Source organism: Equus asinus, chromosome 23, assembly GCF_041296235.1.
Source record: "Equus asinus isolate D_3611 breed Donkey chromosome 23, EquAss-T2T_v2, whole genome shotgun sequence".
Classification (NCBI taxonomy): Eukaryota; Metazoa; Chordata; class Mammalia; order Perissodactyla; family Equidae; genus Equus; species Equus asinus.
The window spans coordinates 19,580,717-19,602,459 of record NC_091812.1 but is presented as its reverse complement, the minus strand read 5'-3'; positions in this window follow the sequence as shown (position 1 = coordinate 19,602,459).

Sequence of the window (21,743 nt, the reverse complement as noted above, 5' to 3'; positions counted from 1 at the left end):
CAAAGCCTTAGTAACCCGAACAGCATGGTACTAGCACAAAAACAGACACAAAGATCAATGGAACAGAATGGAGAGCCCAGAAATAAACCCACACATGTATGGACAGCTCATATTCAACAAGGGAGCCAAGAGCATACAATGGAGAAAGGAGAATCTCTTCAATAAATGGTGTTGGGGAAACTGGACAGCCACATGCAAAAGAATGAAAGTAGACCATTACCTTACACCATGCACAAAGATCAACTCAAAATGGATTAAATACTTGAATGTAAGACCTGAAACCATGAAACTTCTAGAAGAAAACATAGGCAGTATGCTCTTTGACCTCGGTCTGAGAAGCGTATTTTCAAGTACCATGTCTCACCAGGCAAGGGAAACTAAAGAAAAAATGAACAAATGGGACTACATCAAACTAAAAATCTTGTGCAGAGCAAAGAAAACCATCAACAAAACAGAAAAACCTAACAATAGGGAGAAGATATTTGCAAATCACATATCAGATAAGGGGTTAATATCCAAAATTTACAAAGAATTCATACATCTCAACAACAAGAAAACCACCAACTTAATTAAAAAATGGGCAACAGATCTTAACAGAGATTTCTCCAAAGAAGATATACAGATGGCCAACAGGCATATGAAAAGATGCTCAACATCATTAGGTACCAGGGAAATGTAAATCAAAACTACAATGAGGTATCACCTCAATCTGGTCAGAATGGCTATAATTAACAAGACTGGACACAAGTGTTGGAGAGGATGTGGAGAGAAGGGAACCCTCGTACACTGCTGGCAGGAGTGCAAGCTGGTGCAGCCACTATGGAAAGCAATATGGAGTTTCCTCAGAAAATTAATAGATCAACCATATGATCCAGCTATCCCACGGCTGAGTATTTATCCAAAGAACTTGAAAACACAAATGCATAAAGATGCATGCACCCCTATGTTCATTGCAGCATTATACACAATAGCCAAGACTTGGAAGCAGCCTAGGTGCCTATCAAGGGACGAATGGATAAAGAAGATGAGGTATATATACACAATGGAATACTACTCAGCCATAAGAAATGATGAAATCTTGCCATTTGTGACAACATGGATGGAGCTTCAGGTTATTATGTGAAGTGTATAAGTCAGAGGGAGAAAGTCAAATACCATATGATCTCACTCATAAGTAGAAGATAAAAACAATGACAAACAAACAAACACATAGCAACGAGATTGGATTGGTGGTTACCATAGGGGCCAGGGGGAGGGGGGAGGGCAAAAGGGTGATGAGGCTCACATGTGAGGTGATGGACTATAATTAGTTTTTTGGGTGGCGAACATGATGTAATCTACACAGAATTTGAAATATATTATGATATACATCTGAAAGCTCTATAATGTTATAATCTAATGTTACTGCAATAAAATAAAATTTAAGAAATAAAAAAACTAAATAAATGTGCAATGCTTGGCTCATAAATTTCAGCAATTATGATGACGAGACACACTTGCAAAAATGACACCCAAAATCAGAGTTCATTGATTACTTGCCAACGCACAGGCCAGATTTATAAGTAGCGCCTAAGCTACAGGACGCTGCTTCCTTCTACCCTTCAAGAGCCCTTGGAGTTTGACATTGCCCTTGCAAAGTGCAGGCTTGCTGACAACTAAAGGAAGAATATCCTCCAAGGCCCTTGGATTCAAAAGCCCACTCAGTGTCTTGAAAGGTCAAGGCCTCCATCTGCCTGTCACTGGGTGTGGCTGCGGCCTATAGTATGGGCTCAGTCCCTGCAGGCACCAGTTAGCTTGTCTGGAACCAGAATCAGGACTGCATCCCCAGCAAGTTCTGGCACGCCTGCTGGTGGGTCCAAACCTTGGGCCAAGGAAGGGTATGTGACTAACATTCCAAGTCTTCTAGGATGGTCAGTCCCAGGCACTCACCTTGATCCTGGAACAATGAAACCAAGTCTGTGCAGCAAAACACGAGCACCACGTTTTTATACATAAGGCCATTCCAGAAAGTCACCCTGACAAACTCAAAAAGTCTGCCTTCCCCCTAGAATTTCTGAAGATGGCAACTGCATTTTGAACTGTCCCTCAGACAAATTTGAATTTAAGAGCCAGTGCCATCCATGCCACTACACCTGCCGAGGATGTCAAGGAAATGAGCCTTCTGACTGCTCCTCCCGTGGAGCAGGTGAGGGAGTCTGGTGCTCGCTCGTCCTTCCTTGCTTCAAACCTGTTCTCCCGCTGAAGCTTATTTGGTTTGACTCAGAGCTTCACCTCTGGGGACGAGGGGTTGAGATTAGACGGCTGTTCATTAGAGTGTGTACAACCTTGACGTTTCTGCCTGTTGTCAGGACACAGGTTAACATTATTGTGGACACAGACTCGCGGCCCCTGAGGAGAAGAGAGGGAAGCTAAGAGCTGTCTTTCTAGAGAAGGAGAAAGAAAGAGCAGGCAAACGTGATGCAGACACAAGGTGGACAGTAAAGATAAGACTGGTTGAGGTAAAACTGAAAAGCTAGGAAATTAAGACAGACACATTCACTCTTTAAGAGAAATATCATAATACAGGCTGTGTCAGCGTCTCCTCAGCCCTGAGCTATGCCATTTAGAAGTTGTCACAGCCCTGTGGGAACAAAGTGATCATCTCAAAACACAAATATGACCTTTTCTGTCCCAGATTTACTTATTATTTATTTATTTATTTTTTTTTGTGAGGAAGATTTGCCCTGAGGTAACATCTATTGCCATTCTTCCTCTTTTTTGCTTGTGGAAGATGGTCTCTGAGCTAACATCTGTGCCAATCTTCCTCTATTTTGTACGTGGGACACCACCACAGCATGGCTTGATGAGCAGTGTAGGTCCACGCTCAGGATCTGAATCCGTGAACCCCAAGCCACTGAAGCAGAGCACGTGAAATTAACCACTACGCTACTGGGCCAGCCCTGTGCCCATTTTAAAAACTCTAAACATTTCTGCCGTTATTGGATTCTTCCAAGATCTCAAAGGTCCTCTGTCGTTTGACCCCTGACTCTTCTCCAGCGTCCCTTCATATGTCTGTCCCCAAGTTTGACCTCATGTGGTACAGATTCATATTTTATTTGAACTACACAACACTTTTAAAATTTGAACCAAATTTACAAATTGGGAAATTTCAAATTAAAACATGGGTTTTTGTTTCTCTTGAAAACTTGGAAGATGTGCAGCTGGGCCTACATGCCCCAGATGGTTGGCTGGAGACCAGAGGCTGCTGATCTCCATTTCTCCACAGTCCCTACCCCTCCCATTTGTCTTACTGATCCTGAGGCTGTCAGTTACCACTGTCATCATACTTACATGGTTTTTCTGGTAGAAGAGAACTATTTATCTTTATTCTTCTTGTAATAAAACTCAGAAAAATGAAAAACAAATTGAGAGTATCAGCCATTTTCAGAAAAATGGGAGAACACATTTTTTTGTATAAATTAAAATTTTTTCTTTATATTTCCTATGTAAACAAAGTACATCTATGTCAAACCAGTCTCTTTGCCTCCTTAAGTCTCTCCTTGTCTGTAGAAAGAGGAGCATAGACAAGATGGCATCTTAAATTCCTTTCACATTTAAAATACACTCAATCTTCATACATAGTACAAAACTAAGGAGTGGGTTGAATGCTAGATAAATGTGTAAAATGTTCTAGGCCTCCTACAGCTACTCAGACAATCCACACATAAATGCTCTGACACTTCTGTACTTTCTGTTTGCACATATGTGTCTAATCCACTCTCTTCACAAAAATTCATTGTGCCGCTCCCATGTACAAGTTCTACAGACAGTTGCTGAAAATGGAAAATGCAATAAGTGATAACATGATACTTGCTTCAAGGAGTTTACAGTCTGACAGAGGGGTGTGTCCTCATGCTATAAAACAAGAAAATATTAAAGACAAAATGATGGTGGGAATCCTACAGCAGGTCAGAGAGGAAACATGGCTTTCAGCTGTAGTGAGCAGAGGAGGCTTCCTGGAGAGGGTGTCACTGAGAAGCTCTGATTAGCAGGGTTCTCTCCTCCTGAGAGCACGATGTCCCTAGGTCACGTGTTAGCACAGCTGTCGTACAGCAGACAGCGCTAAAGAAGACGACTGAATGATGCAGTTCCACATCAACAGGCTTTAATCAAAGGCTGGATCCTCTGGCGAGGGAGTCCCATCTACACACACACGCCTCTCCCATCAGTAGGAATTTCCCCTCCTGCTTAATTGTCATTTTCTTAAGATTCAGGTCCAAATCCTTGTGGAAATGCGGATCTCCAGCAATGTTGGTGAAGATTCACTCTGAATTCTCTTCCAGATTTATCTTCTACCAAACGGACCCAAAGCTAAACTCTACCAATCACACCACAGCTACAGTAAGCAGAATGCTGAAGTAAACGTCATCGAGTTTCTGTTCAGAGACCCTCGGCCTTTCTTTCTTCCATCCCTTCCAGCAATCCTTTCCCCTCCTGCCTTCCTCCCTCATCCCTCCTTTCCTCCTGCAGACATCCAATGCCTTCACATGGGTCCACCTTCTCTTTTAACAAAACCAGCTGCCAAGAAATATTCTGGAAACAGTTAATTACTCTTCAGCATAAATGAAGTTAATCTGAACCTCTTTTGGAGTTCCCAACATTTTAACCCTTGTCTCATATTATCACATGGAAGGGTTGGCACCTAACTAGTACCTGAACCAGTTTCTCCTGCAGATCATTACAATAATTTAAATTCTGAGACTCTGGGTAAGCAGTCAAAATTTTATTCAAGTATTTAAATCAATGGAATATCCAAATTATCAGCCAAAAGTGAGCTACTATACTACTCAGGCTATTAGAAATGTGACCAAATCTTAGTGTAATCCTGGACCAAACTTGTGGGAAAAGCTGACCATGGTCAAGCCATCTAAGGGACCTCCTTTTGCAGAGTCCGTATATTTTAAATACAAAGAACTTTCCAATCTCTGTCCTTCAAATCCAAATAACAATACCCAAAGGGGTCCAAATAATAAACCCATATCTGAACAATAAAATGGGATTTGAGAATATTTCCTCTGATATCTGAACCCATCATCCTTCATTTTTATTTTAAGATTGTTGAGCCTGTTGGATATGTTGGAAAAATAGGAATATAGCCAAATAGTAATTCCCTCACTGACTCATTCACTCAATCATTGATCAGATGTGTATTTCGAGCTCGCTCTAGGCCAGGCTGCCCCCGACCTCTGGATCCTGAGTTGAGGTCATGTGAGGGGGTGGGGGAGGCACAGCAACTGCTGGATGGAGGAGAGGGGAGGACTCCCCCTGCTGTCCCTCAGATCTTCCTACTGATGTCTGAGAAGTTTGCCCTCTGAAAGACAGGATCTTTTCCGAATGAGTCTTGGTGGAAATGGGCTGTCTAGGGTTTCATAAAGTGCCTGAGAAGAACACAACTTGGAAGCTTGATCCTCTGTGGGCTCCTAGATTCCAGGTCCCACCAGATCAGGGGTTTGTGCTCCACAGCACTGACCTTTAGCTGTAGAATCACCAAGCATTTTGGTGATTACATCCTCCTGAACACTCTCCCTCCCTTAGAGGGTGATGTTCTAAGTCAAACTTGGAGACGGCAGACACTGTTTCCCCCACGTCTGTGGAAGCCCTCTTTATTTTCTCTGTCCCATGGGAACCAGCAGACTTCTGGCATGAAATCACCAACAGAAAAGAGATAGCTTCAGAGCCATAATCCAAGGGTGTGCTCTTTAAATCACATTTGAACTAGGGCCTTAATTAAATAGGGAACATTAGGTTAGACCATTTGAGAGTGCTGAGTTTATGGGTAAAAAACAGTCAACTGTTGGCAATTTCATGTGGCTCAACTTAATATTAAATGAACTTTTCAGTTTCTTCACTTGCAACAAGGGGTTAGTGCTATCTTTACCACAATTTCAGCAGCCTTGCATCTTGAAGATCAGTGTCAGTGGATCTTCACGTGGTAGATCACTTGATGAGTGAACACTAGACCCCAGTTGTTTTGGGTAACACAGATCGGCTGCTCTTCAGAGGCAGGGGCACACGAGAGACCTGATTCAGAGAAGACATGTACCCTAAACACACTCAGCGCTAACAAAAACCTCAGGAGGGGGCGGGGTAGGAGACCTCTAGGTGCCTCTATGTTCATCTCATTGATCTCTATATGTAACTGATTATAATCCTTTTTCATTAATTGTGATAGTTTGTAATTTATTAGAATTTTCCATTCCCTCCAGGAGCAAATTCCCATAGTCTCAGACTGGGGGTTCTGCTCATTCTTTCCTTGTAGAGTCCAGTGTTGCCAGAAGCTCAGGAACTTTCTGGAATGCATGTAAAGGAGTCAGACAGATGTACTTGGTCTCGTGCTTCAGTAGGCTGTCGTCATCAGAATTGGCGGCTGTGCCAAAATTTGGACCTTAGACAGTTTACACAAGCATACGATTTTAAGCACAGAATTCAAAATCAGTCTAAAAGATTGTTCCATCATAAAAACATGTCTATCAGTGAGCATTTGTTTATTCTCATGAGATCTCTGTAACCCCCAAATCGGCGAGCTTCCACAGACATGGAAAGGAGCCCTTGGGAAAGTCACCTGCATTCTGACTTGAGTTATCCGCAGGGTGTGGTTCATGCTTTTGTGGTGACAGCCCAGAGAGTAGTCGCTGTTCACTCCAATAAATTAAATATTGGAAATCGATTCCCTATTCAACTACAAGCATATAGATATTGTACTTTTCGTTAAATCCATTCTTATACTCCTAGTCTTCTGAGGGCCAAGCACTTGGTTATATCTTTTTTTAATAAAATATCTTGCATTATATTAGCTTCATGGTTAATTTGGTACATTTTCCCTCTTTTGGTCGCCCCTCCATCTGTTTAGATAAGCACGGCCAGGTGCGCTACTTGTCCCAGCGAGACTGTTTGGAGAGCTGCCCAGCAGGCCACCACCCTGCAGAGGGGCACATCTGGCTGCCCTGCCCAGACAACTGTGAGCTTTGCCACAGTGCACATGTCTGCACACAATGCATGGGTGGCCACTTCATAGTGCCCACTAACCCCACCTCCCAGAAGGTAGAGTGTGGACGAGGTAAGGCTGCTCTGGGGCCACTACCAGTAGCTGGCACAAGAAGCTGGACTTCAAAACTAGTTGCATGGCATAGAGTTAAAACCTTGTTCTACGTGTACCCAATCAAGCTGATGCAATCTATTAAATTAATAGAAGGAGATAAAAACAGTTCTGACACATATATCCTCAAGGATAGCTTTGGGTTTCATAACTATTCTATGATTTGCTTGAAAATTAGCTACACACTCACATATTTTCATAGCAATTAACGTGTCTCCACTCAGTTAGAATGAATTGTGGAGCCAACCCTGATGGCCTGGTGGTTAAAGTTTGGCGCCCTCCACTTCGGTGGCCCAGGTTTTTTTCCCAGTCTCAGAACCACACTATCTGTCTGTCAGTTGCCATGCTGTGGCAGCAGCTCACATAGAACTAGAATGACTTACAACTGGGATACACAACCATTCACTGGGGCTTTGGGGAGGAAAAAGAAGAGGAAATTTTGCAACTATTTGTTAGTTTGGGGCGAATCTTTCCCTGCCAAAAAAAAAAAAAAAAGGGAGAAAAAAGAATTGTGTTTTTCACTCCTCTCACCACATAGGGGAAGTCCAAGACCCAGCCTATGAAGAACGCATGCCTTGTGCAGAAGGATGTCTCGGATGCAGGTTGGGTATGCCATCTTCCTTTATTACTTAAAGAGTAGAAATAGCTGTGTGCTTTTCCACACATCCTCACACTGTCATGGCTTCAGCAGGGACTCTTGTCATTGTTGTCTCCATCAGTGTCACCATCAACGTCCCTTAAGTAGGCTCACTCCCACGCAAACAGGGTCACAGTGAAAGACGTTCACTTTTGAGACAATGGCTAGATCACTTGTCTCTGTGAAACTCAAGTTCAGGAAGGGACAGTGGCACCTTTTCTTCCGGCTGTCAGCTTGTTGGCAGGGGATACCTACAGCAACGTGCTTCAGGGTGCCTGGGACTCTGCCTCTCCTTAGCTTCTCAAGGTGACAAATTTGAAGATGGGAAATGGTGGGAGAGAAATGAACTCAAGCAAAGAAATGCCTAACGGTTCCAACTCACTTCATATGTGAAACACAAAAGCTTGTCAGGAGCTTGGGGATCTTCCTTTGCAAAAATGACTCTATTGCTTGGAACCTAAGACAATCCTTTGAGAAAAAAAGAACCTGGTGACAGTAGAGTTTGAAATCCCATCATACAAGGAAAAGCACTTGCCAGTCTTCCATGTGATTCTCTAATTCAAACCATTGGCTCCTCCTTTCTCCCCTCTCTCACAGGTGGGTCTCCTGTGGTGGGTGGTGGGGACAGTCTGTACCACCCACACCAATGGATTGGATGTAAAATGAAAAGTAGGGAAGCCACCAAATTCCAAGATTTATCTTAATGTAAACTTATGCAAGATATGGAAAATAGTTAGCACTTGGGTCTTTGGATTTTTGAAAGGAAACTCAACCTAAATTAAAGATGGACGGAATATTTTCTCTTCATAGAGTTTCCTTGAAGCCCTGTGATCGGTTAACTCATGCTTCTAAAACTTTAATTTGCACACAAATCATGTGTGGGATTTGTTAAAATGCAGATTTGGATTCAATTTTAGTCAGTTCATTAACTTTGATAGAAATTACTGACTAGGAAAAAACAGATTGAATGAACTGAGGAAAAATAGGCCAGTGCGCTCGAATGTTTGTGGGGGAGAGAGCAGAGCAGACAGCCCACGATCATCTCCACTGGTTCTCTATACAGAGATTTGTTATCTGTAGATTTTCAAGGCCTTGAGAATGGAAATTTCTTTATTCTATGCTCTTACCACTTTGAGCTGATAGTCAATTTAAATTCTCAGTTGAAAGAGGAGTTAAAGTGTTGGACTTGTTAAGACACATTTGTTGGATGAAATAAACTAATGCAATCTTAGTTTCTTTAAAATAAACTCAAATAAAAGTGTTCCTGAGATTCTCTTCAGCCTGTTTAGAGCATGGCCTTGCATAGAGCACTGAGCTAAGCCAGCCAGAGTTCTGCCTTCGTGCTTCCTCTCTGTGTTCCTGGGTAGGCGGCAGTGTGTGAGGAAATGTGGCCCTGGCCTCCACGGGGACCCAGAGGTGGAAGAATGTGAGCCCTGACACTGAGCCTGGGAAACCTGCACAGGCATTGGCTCTGACAAGTGCAGCAGCTGCCGAGAAGGACTGCAGCTGCTGCATGGGACATGTGGGTCCTGCCCAGACCCAGGTGGAAGGAAAATTCTGGAATGGTATGTACTTCCCAAGAGAGACATCCAGGTGTCTAGCTGCCTCCTCTGCCTCCCTCCGCTTTTAAGTCTTGCCTTTGGGATCTCCAAGAGATGCAGGCTGGGCAGTGAAACAAATGTTTGGAGTGAGAAGTTTGGGCCACTCCCGGGGCCTCTTTGATGTTCACAGTGGGAGGGGGCAGGAGGCTGTGGTTGGTTGGCATTTGGTCAGGAGAGAGAATCCAAAGGGCAACGTACAATTGGCCTGGCCACTTGAGTTTCTACCTGAGTGGAGTAGAACTTGGAGTGCGTAGAGACAGGCATATAGGGAAATGGCCCGACTACTATTTTCTCTAAGATTTCAGCATAGCTTCTATCACATTCATCTTCCTCTTCATTATGATAAAGGACAACATTACTGGTAGGATCGGCTTTTCCAGTTAGACAAGAAAGAGCTGCTCTGAAGGATTGGAACTGAAGCAAAAACAGCTGCTCTTTCTGGCTGGGTGATTAGAACTCGCCTTCATGCAAGCTTGCCTTTTAAACATTGCCCTCTCCAGCGGCAGGTGGGGAAGGCGAGGGCTTGAGACGGGTCAGGAAGGAGGGAAGTGCAGGAGCCTGGAATCTAACCGTTAGACTGCGCATATTCATTTCTACCTGAGTCTGCATGATTTGTCCCCTCTCACTCGAGCTTGGGTCACAGCCTTCCTTGCAAGGTAATTACAAACTTTCGGGGTCCTCTTCTTGTCTGAGGTGGGTAAAAACAAAATCCTCTTCTTTAATTCTGAAAAAAGTTCATTTCAGCGCAGAAGCCGTGGCAGCTGAAAGGAGGTCTTCTCAGGAGGAGTCTTCTAAGGGCTGGAGAGAGAGAGATCTGAGGCGGGAGAAAAGGCTCCCGCTGGGTCTCAGAGGAAGGATGTCATGGCTGCTGTCTACTGCGATAGTGTAGCACATGCAACTGAAAGGAAGAACAGCTCAGAGACGGTCACAGACGCAGCAGCCAAACCACACGGAGAACAAGGGGCTGACTTCAGAGACAGAGCAGGGAAGAAAGTCATTCAATCCAGATTGGGACACTTCCGTGAATTATGGCTGAACCAAAATGCTGAAATGAGTTTGTCTGGCATTCAGGCATTTGAGGGGCAGCGCCAGCCAAGAGGACAATAGTCTGGTGCTGTGTTTCTAGCTCAGAACACGTGTATTTTATCTGGCGTCCAGATGATGAAAAGGTCCAGGGAGCCGAGAGCCAGAGCAGACTTGATTCCCACGTGATTACAGGTCCCTTTCAACTGGACTCCGCACGTCACAAGCAGAAATCAGGCTGCGATTGTTCCCCTTTGTCAAACACCACACCCTGCCCCCTACATTTTCTGCTCTCAAAAATCAAAAACAACAGACACACACATAGACATAGAGAGGAGACTGGTGGTTACCAGAGTGAGGGAGGGGAGGGCAAAAGGGGTAAAAGGACACATGTGTTTGGTGATGGACGGCAATTAGACTTTGGGTGGGGAACACAGTGTAGTCTACACAGAAGTAGAAATATAATGATGTACACCTGAAATTTATATAATGTTATAAACCTATGTTACCTCGATAAAATTCAAATAAATAAATAAAAAAAGGAATGCTTTTGAAGAGAGAAAGGATCAGTCCATTTGAGGATTTTGCACTAATAAGGGATTCTGGGAGTGGATGGGAATGTTTCTCATGGCTGGACAAACGCAATCAAGTCAATGACAGGGGTGCACGTTTCCACGCCCGCGATCCAGGAAAGAAGAAACGCAGGCTGTTCACACAGAGAACAGGCTGTTTCTTCACTGAGCAAGGTAAGGCCATAGCTCAGCTTCCCCCACACAGTTTAGGCACCACTGAAATGGATGGTGAATGGGACTCACATTCCATAAGGCTCTGGGAGGATGTGAGCCATCCCCACCTCTTTCCCCTGACTTCTTTCCTTAAAAACAAGGTTGAGAATGTGGTAGGAGAGCGGAGGGTTCCAGAGAGCAAGCAATAAAGGGCTACACCCTGAAGAGGATGGAAAGCAGATTGCAGTCCTCCTGGGTCTAGTTAGAGGGGCCCAGACAAACCACAGAGTGTTCATGAGAGAAGGTGGCTGCCTGGGTGGTACCAGCAAGGCTTTGTTGCTGTTGCTTTCGACACAGATTCAGATCCAGGTAGGAAGGTGAGATGGGAGGTCCATTCCTTCACCCAGTGAAGTACAGCACAAAAGATGGCGCTCGCAGCCACAGACTGTGACCCACCCCATGAGTCCAGCCAGCACGTGCTGGGGAAGTACTCTTGAAATAAAATACAACCAGAGTTCACTGACTCCTCTTCCAATAAGGTGGCCAATAATGAGGAGGGTGGCAATGGTGAGAGGCCGCCATTCTGTCAGCCGCCAGTAGAGTGGGAGTTCCTCCTACCCTGTCCGGGATGGAGATTTCCCTACATGTCAGACCACGCCTGGAAATCCTCCAGCCAGGATCAGGTAATCACCCAAGAAGGCTGTTCGACTCTCTGTTGTTTCCACCACCAGAAAGTCACCCACAAAGTACAGACCATCCCCAGACCCCTGCCCCAGTCACTAAGATATTGCGATGATTACTTAATCCAGTGTCCCTACATGGCAGTGACACAACCAGTGTTAAACAGGCTGCGATGGCTTCAGCAGGGACTCAGGCATCACACGGAGCCACCACGGGTGGAAATGTTCAGTGGGGCAGGTCACGGGCCTTGAACAAAGATAATGGCTCCAGCTGGTTTCCTGAAACCACTGCTGGGAATGAAAACTGGATTACTGTTCAGTCATTTGGATTTTCTCAAGTGGGTTCCCCCTGGTAGTGCTGGAAAGTCCTAGGAATAATTCCTGCACATTTCCCCACCCACCCATTTCCATCACTGACTGAAACCATGTTTGTGCAGGCTCTAATTACACAGTCTGTGGATAGTCTAATCTACGAAGTGCAGACGCGGTGAATTAACTTTTTTCTTTGACCACATCCTACAATTTATCACTAGCCTGTCTTTCAATCTTAATTCCTGTGCTCTGAGAATGACTGAAATCTCAGAGTCAGCCACACACACTGTAAGCCACTCATGTGTGGGAAAGAAATTCCTAACAGTGGGGAGATATGTTGCCTGATAGTAAGTGAAGTTTAGAGAACTTTAAAGATGCCATGAAAATCTGAGTTTTAGGAGGACTTTGTGGATGTCTACAGTTGCCTCACTTAACTTAGAAATGAAGACATTATTTTACTTAATTAACCAATCAGAACTCAGAGTGCAGAAACACACATCTCTGGGGAAGTAAGTAATTAAACTCTTGCCTCGTGGTATGAAAGAGCCATGCATGTCCAGGCGCCCTGATTCTTACATATCCAGGAATTTTATAAGTGGATCGTTTAAACCATTGGCAGCTTGAAATCAGCAGGGATGAGAGTATTTAGACCACGGGAATTGGCAAACACTCCAGATCCACTTTTTGTTTTGCTTTGTTTTCCAAAGAGTCATTTTACCAGCACCCCACTGCTTTGGCCTCTACCAAACGATTTTAAAATGCACCTTAATTACTGAAATGTCTCTCTAGTGGATGTAGGCTTTAGAGTTAGGCCCACCTGAGTTCAAATTCTGGCTCTGTTCTTTATCAGCTGTGTGACCTTGAACAAGTTTCTTGTCCTCTCTGAGCCTCAGTTTCCTCATCTATAAAATGAGAACGTGAAACTACCTCACACAAGGTCATTTTGAGAATTACATGAGAGAACACATATAGAGCTCCCAGCATGTAATATGACACAATAAAAGTCAATCTGTTCCCTAACCCTTTACCTGGTCCAGTTTCACCACAGGAAACGCTGGGTCACTTTCAAACCAGCCTCCCTAGCTCATGAAAGAAGCCATGTGGGGCCTAGAGAGTAGTACATGTCTGGGAGAGACAACCCCAGGAGGAAGGCAGCTGGGTCAGTTAATGGTCAGTTCGGATGCCCGGTAGTCAGGCAGAGTCCTGACTCACCAAGAACGTGTACTCGCGAAGATGCTGACAGCTCTATTTGTAATAACAAAAAACAAAAGGGAGGGGAGCAATCTAAAAGTGTAACCAGAGAAAAATTAAGTGAGTTATGGTTCATGCAAATACATACACAAACCATTTAAAACAATGTTTACAAAGAATTTTAAGGAGAAGAGAAAATGGCTTAGAGATTTATAATATGAAATGCAAAATGTAGGGGTGGTATAATATATGTAGAAGATGTAAATGATTACACACAAGTAATTATACTCACATATTCAACATAAATATGGGAAACCTATGTAAAAAATATACACAACCGATATTCCTGAGTGGTAAAATTATCTATAAAAGTTTAACTTCTTCTTTATCCTTTGTGCACTAAAAAAAAAAATCACTTTTTTAAATATAAAAGAACCTGTGCCCACCGCAAGCCCATCTTGGGTGAAGAGGCCCCTGCAGGAGCAAGGAAGGTGGAAGTTTCAAATCACAAGAGGTGACAGGGCCAGAGGGAGGAGAAGGTGATCACAGCCAATCAGGAGTCTCTGGGATCAGAATCCAACCCAAGAAGCTGGGCAGCGAGGAGCAAGTGGGGATGCAGATGTCGTGAGAGAGAGATGGAGAGAGGAGGGGACCACGGCGTAAAATATCAGTGGGTACCCGAGGGGAAGGACTGGGAGCAAACTCAGCCGTGGAGACTTCCAGAACATTTAAAGATGTTCCTGAGGTGCTAACTGGTTTTCCTGGGAGAGGCTATCAGGAAAAGCCTGTGTCCTCACATCTGTAAGAGCAGGCTGAGAAAGCACCTTTTGTCTTCCCAATCAGGGCAGCATTATCTGAAATAGCAAAGACTGGAAACAACTAAAAAGCCACCAACAGGATAGGAGAAAAAAGAAGCAGGATACATCCATACAGCGGGTACTGTGGAGCCATCTGAAGGAACAAGGAGGTTCTTTATGGACTGATGAAGAAAGGTCTCCAAAATATACTGTTACAAAAAAAAGGAGGCACTGCGATAAACAGTGTGAATAGATACAGTTTGTATAAAAAGGGTGGAGAAGGGATTGGGAGGGAGCTTCATGGTATATGCCTTTTCTACATTTTGAACCAGGTGAGTACTGCTTATTTAATAAAAAATTAAAATAAAAAGAACCCCCGTTTTACATCGTTGAACCATAGTTAATTTTTGAAGAGCTGAGATTAGATTTTCTTAGTCAAGGTGATTTTTGTTTGAGGTCCTGTCCAGTACAGAATTTCTGGAGGAGAAAAAAGGACAAACTATAATCAAGGTCAGACTTTACTTGTTGAGATTAAGCCACTAATCTTTTTTGACAAAGCTCTGACTGAGGATGACCTTACCCACCATCCACCCCGAATTGCTGTTAATTGTGTTCAGAGCACCCTCTAGTGGAGCCATGAGGACATTACAGGATTTTATACCAAGGTTTTCGCAGTAAAACACATTGCCAGAATGTGAGATACAGGTAATTATAAATACATGTGTATGTGTAGATATATACCTTATATTTTGCATAAATATGAGAAAATGAATGAAAACTAATATTTGGAATATACAACATTTTAGTATAAACTTGGTAAAATCAAAAGAAAATCAAACCATGGCCTGGACATATATTAAGGATTTTCAAGGTGCTCAGTGTCTGACAAATATTATTTTGTTATTATTCTTTGAATAACTGCTCTCTGCCATTAAGCACGCATCTTTTTTTTCCAGCTTCATTGGGATATAATTGACATATAACAATGTGCAGGTTTAACGTGCAGAACATGATGATTTGATATACGTATGTACTGCAAAATGGTTACACAATAAGGGCAGTTCACATCCGTCACCTCCATAGTTAAGCTTTTGTGTGTGTGATGAGAACTTTTAAGATCTACTCTCTTAGCAGGTTTAAGTATACAATTTATACTGTATACAATACAGTATTGTCAACTGTAGTCACCATGCTGTACATCGCATCCCCCGGTCTTATTCATCTTACATCTGGAAGTTTGTACCCTTTGACCACCTTCACCCATTCCCCACCTCCACCCCCAATCCTGGCAACCACCAATCTACTCTGATTCTCTGAGTTAGCTTTTTTTAGCTTCCCTGTATAGATGAGATAATACAGTATATGTCTTTCTCTGACTGGCTCATTTCACCCAGCATAATGCCCTCAAGGCTCCTCCATGTTCTCACAAATGGCAGGATTTCCTTCTTGTTTATAGCTGAATAATATTCCATTGCATTATATATACACATTTTCTTTGTCCATTCATCCATCCATGGACACTTCGGTTATTTCCATGTCTTGGCTATTGTAAATAATGCTGCAACGAACATGGGGGCTCAGATAGCTATGATAATTTCACTTCCTTCAGATATATTCCCAGAAGCAGGATTGCTGGATCAATGGTGGTTCTGTTTTTAATTTTTTGAGGAGCCTCCAGGCTGTCTCACACAGTGGCTGCCCCAGTTTACATCCCCACCAACAGTGCACGAGGGTTCCCTTTTCTCCCCATCCTCACCCAGCACTTGTTATCTCTTGCTTTTTTGATAAGAGCCATTCTGACAGGTGCGAGGTGATATCTCATTGTGGTTTTTACTTGCATTTCCCTGATGATTCGTGAGGACTGATGTTAGCAACAGACGTTGCTTGTCTCTCTGCTGCCTTCTCTCTTGGGTTAAGTGGACTTCTCAGGTTAGAAAGGCCTTCAGGGAAAGACTCCCTCATGTCAAGAGTCATGCAGACCACTTTTGTGACAATCCCCTGAGTAGCATTGCTCTGCACAAGCTAACTGAGCTCTTATCAGATCCCCCAGGGAGAGTTCGTCAGTCAGTCAGTCTACGGGAAAACCAGGGCAAATGTTTGTCCTCAAACTAGGGAAAAAACTGTCACTCAGCATGGCAGGATAACAATCATTTCTCTCTACCTCTATTGATCTCTATCTTCTATATCTATATCTTCATCTACATCTACCTACCTTCGAATGTAGTTTTCTTTGTAGCAAGAATCAGCAGCTTATTAGCAATGAGCACAAACCAGGCAATGCTTCTTGGTGTCACTCCAGGTGTGGAACAGAGGAAAGAGAGAGGAAAGTAAAGCAAAAGCCTCAGACACGGGGTAGAACGGCAACAAGTGAGGAAATCAGGAGAGATGAAAAAGGAAGCAGAAGGAATAGCCATTTACTGAGCCGCTGTGTGTGCACTTTACACACATCATCTCATTTAGTCTTCACACCAGTCCTGTAAGGGATGGATCATTTTCTGTCACTGTAGAGACATGGAAAGTAGGACTCTGAGAGTTACTGCATCCCTGGTTACCCTACCTGGAAGCAGGAAAGCTGGGGTCTGAAGGCAGGTGTGACTAGAGAGCCAACTCTGCCAGCCTGACTCTCAGGGAAAGAAGGGAGGAAATGAAAGGCAAGAGATGGAGGGAGGGAGGAAGGAGGTAATAGAAGGGAATGGAAAAATGCCAACAAAGACACCTGACTGAGTGTCAGGGAGAATCATATCACACATTTTTATCTAAAACTTCTTTTTTAATTTCCTCCTGTGTGTGACGTGCTGATCCCCCAGCTATTAGTAAAATTTAGTCAAGATATCGACATGTGCTGATGAAGTGATGTCCTTGAGGCTGTTTTGCATGTCTTTGAAAGCTGCCCATGGAGTTGCTAGCTTCCTGGAGAAGCCTGCCCATCGAGTGCTCTTGAAGAGAAAGAGAGAGGGGAAACAGCTCTAATGTTTCCCAGGTTAATGATCACTAACCTGGGATGGTCTGCTTATCACCGGATCAATAAGAAAGTTTGAGGGGGGCTCCATTATGTTGATGTTTAATGATGATGCAGGACAAATTAACATGAGACAAATTTAGGTTATATTCCTTCAGTGACTACTCTGAAGAACACAGAGACCCAAACGTTGACCAATTATGAACTCTAGTTCCAAAGAACAAAAAAAAGAAAACATGTTTCTCCACGAAAGGCACAATGACTTCTCAATCATCATCTTGGAGTGAAGTGGTCACTTGAGAATCTTGGGAGATAAGTGCTCACCTTTGACATGCAAACTCTTCCGTGCATGCACACTCACAATCACACAAACACTCACTCCCACATTTGTAAATAGGAAAGAAGTAACATTTGTTAGTTCAAATATCCCCTTAGTATTCAAGGCTATCCTGTCATGAAAAGTTTGCAAAGAAAGTCTTGATAATCAATTGTCAATGAAGGAGTAAGAGAAATAAATAAATGAATGAAGTCCACATTGTAGGCAGTGGGTGGGTGCCAACATTTAACTAATGTAAATTGTAGAGATTCTATTTTGGGCAGGAAGGGAGACCCGATGACACTTTAGATCTTCTCCAACACTATAATACTAACAGCCTGATCAAAGGAGACTGAATTTTTTTACACACACATTTTGAGAAAACACCAGCGTTGTCATTCTTCTTGTAAAACCAGCAATGGATCTGGAACCCTGTGCATTTCATGTCCAAAAAGTTGGTGGGGAGTGTGACAAGAGGTGGCAGTGGCCAAGCCCATGCATTGTGTCATGTATATGAGCATCTTCATGTAAGGGTTTGATCTAGTCCCATTACAGGTTCCTATCACAATGGCTACACTCTGAGAAACACAGGGACCCAAGCACTGACCTATAATAAATACTGGCTTGCAAGGCATCGAAGCTAAAAGAAAAAGAAATGTTTCTTATCTGAAAGCATGATGAAGTTAGCGATTGACTTGGCCACAGAATTTGTTGTGGTCTCTGGGTAGCTGACATTTCTAGGAATTTCATTCTTCTTCTAAAGTGCATCAGCTTAAACAAGAGAACTTACGGTAGAGAATCTAGGTGGGGATAAACAGTTTACTTGTTATTTCCTTCTTCATTTCTGGTATTGAACTGAGGGGAGGAAAAAAAACCCAAGAGCAACAGCTTAACAGATCAACAAATTAATTGCTTCATCATAGATAAAAACAAGACATCAAAAATAAAAACTTCCTTGAATTAGAGGGATATTTTATTAACATGGTACATTAAGATTAAGAGTTAAGAATGTTATAGCTACAGTAAGAAGTGAAGATTGTTACATACGAGCCTGGTAGTAACCACAAACCAAAAACCTATAATAGATACAGAAAAAATAATGAGAAAGGAATCCAAATATAATTCTAAAAAGAGTCATCAAATCACAATAGAAAAGAGCAAGAGCAGAAGAAACAAACAGAGAATAACTATAAAAACATCTAGAAAACCATGAACAAAATGACAATAAGAACTTATTACATAAATAATTACTTAAAATTAAATGGACTAAAGGCTTCATTTAAAAGACATAGGATGGAGCTGGCCTAGTGGGTTAGTGGTTAAGTTCATGCACTCACTTTGGCAGCCCAGGATTCAGGGGTTCAGATCCCAGGCATGTACCTAGGCACTACTCATTAAACCCTGCAGAGGTGGCATCCAAAATACAAAATAGAGGAAAATTGGCACCGATGTTAGCTCAGCAACAATCTTTCTCAAGCAAAAAGAGGAAGATTGGCAACAGATATTAGCTCAGGGCCAGTCTTTCACACCAAAAATAAATAAATAAATAAACAAGCAAACAAACAAATAAATAAAAGATATACAGTGGCTGAACGGGTTAAAAAAACAAGACCAAGTCTCATGTACGCTGCCTAGAAGAGACACATTTCAGATCTAAAGACATTCTCAGAAGGAAAGTGAAGGAATGGAAAAAGATATTCCATGCAAAAGGAAACAAAAAGAAAGCTAAGGTAGCAACACTTGCATCAGACAACATAGACTTTAAAACAAAAACTGTAATACGAGACAAAGAAGGGTATCACATAATAATAATAATAAAACAATCCAACAAGAAGATATAAAACTTGTAAATATCCATGTGCCCAAAATAGGAGCACGTGAATATATAAAGCAAATATTAACAGACATAAAGAGAGAAATTGACAGTCACACAAACATAGTAGAGGATTTTAACAGCCTACTTACATCAATGGATAGATCATCCAGATAGAAAATCAGTAAGGAAATACTGGCTTTAAATGACACATTAGAACGGATGGACTTAGTAGATATTTACAGAACATTCCATGCAAAAACTTCAGAATACACATTCTTTTCAAATGCACATGGAACATTCTCTAGGATAGACCACATGTTACACCACAAAACAAGTCTAATAAATTTAAGAAGACTAAAATCACATCAGGCATCTTTTTCAACCACAATGGTGGGAAACTAGAAATCACTTATAAGAAAAAAAAACTGGAAAAAACACAAAACATCTGGAAGCTAAACAACATGCTACTAAACAAACAATGAGTCAATGAGAAAATCGAAAAATACCCTGAGACAAATGAAAACAGAAACACAATGATCCAAAATCTGTGGGATGCAGCAAAAGCAGTTCTAAGAGGGAAGTTTATAGTGATACAGGTCTATCACAAGAAAAAAGAAAAATCTCAAATAAACTATCTAACTTTACACTGAAACGAACTAGAAAAAGAACAAACAAAGCCCAAAGTTAGAAGGAAGGAAATAATAAAGATCAAAGTGGAAGTAAATGAAATAGAGACTTAAAAAAATAGAAAAGATCAGTCAAACTAAGAGTTGGTTCTTTGAAAAGATAAAATTTATCGGACTCATCCAGAAAGAAAGAGGGCTCAAATTAATAATATCTGTAATGAAAGAGAGAAAAACACAATCAACAACACAGAAAAAGAAAGCACCATAAGAGATTACTACACACAACTATATGCCAAAAAATTAGACAACCTAGAGGAAACGGATAAATTCCTAGAAACATACAATCTTCCAAGACTGAATCACAAAGAAAGAAAATCTGAACAGACCTACTGCCAGTCAAGAAATCGAATCAATAATCAAAACACTCTCAACGAACAAAAGTCCAGGACCAGATGGCTTCATGAGTGACTTCCACCAAACATTTAAAGAAGAGTTAATACCTATCCTTCCAAAACTATTCCAAAACATTGAAGATGAAGGATCACTCCCAAACTCATTCTATGAGGCCAGCATTACCCTGATACCAGAACCAGACAAAGACATTCCAAAGAAAGAACATTATAGACCAATATCCCTGATGAAAACATATGCAAAAATCCTCAATAAAATGTTAGCAAACCAAATTCACAACACAGTAAAGGATCATATGCTATGATCAAGTGGGATCAATTCCCGGGATGCAAGGATGGTTCAGTATCCACAAATCAATCAATGTGATACACCTTAACAAAACAAAGGTTAAAAATCATATGATCATCTCAATAGATGCAGAAAAAGCATTCAACAAAATTCAACATCCATTTATGATAAAAATCCTCAACAAAGTGGGTATAGACAGAACATACTTCAATATAGTAAAGGCCACATACAACGACCCATAGCTAACATCATACTTAATGGTGAAAAGCTAAAAGCATTTCCTTTAAGACCAGGAACAAGACCAGGAGGCTCACTCTTGTCACTCTTATTCGACACAGTGTTGAAAGTTCTACTATCAGACAAGAACCAGAAATAATGGGCATCCAAATTGGAAAGGAAGAAGTAAAACTGTCAGTATTTGCAGATGACATGATACTATACCTAAAAACCCTAAAGATTCCAGCAAAAAACTGTTACTATTAATAAGTAATTCAGTAATACAAAATAAATATACAGAAATCAGTAGCATTTCTATACACTAACCATGAACTATCAGAAAGAGAAACTAAGAAAATAATCTCATTTATAATTGCATCAAAAAAATTAAATACCTAGGAATAAATTTAACCGATGAGGTGAAAGACATATAAACTAGAAAGTATAAGATACTGATGAAATAAATTGAAGATTACAAAAATAAATGGAAAGATATACTGCACTATGGATTGAAATAATTAATATGGTTAAATTGTCCATATTCCTCAAAGCAATCTAGACATTCAATGCAATCCCTATTAATATACCAATGGCATTTTTCACAGAAATAGGACAAATAGTCCTAAAGTTTGTGTAGAACCACAAAAGACTCCAAATAGTCAAAGCAGTCTTGAGAAAGACGAATAAAGCTGGAGGTATCACATTTCCTGATTTAAAACTATACCCCAAAGCTACAGTACTCAAAACAGTATTGTACTGGCACAAGAACAGACACATAGATCAATGGAACAGAATAGAGGGCCCAGAAGTAAACCCAAACCTAGATAGGTTAATCAATTAATCTACCTCAAAAGAGGCAAAATATATTGGGGCTGGCCCCGTGGCCGAGTGGTTAAGTTCGCGCACTCCGCTGCAGGCGGCCCAGTGTTTCGTCGGTTCGAATCCTGGGCGCGGACATGGCACTGCTCATCAAACCACGCTGAGGCAGCGTCCCACATGCCACAACTAGA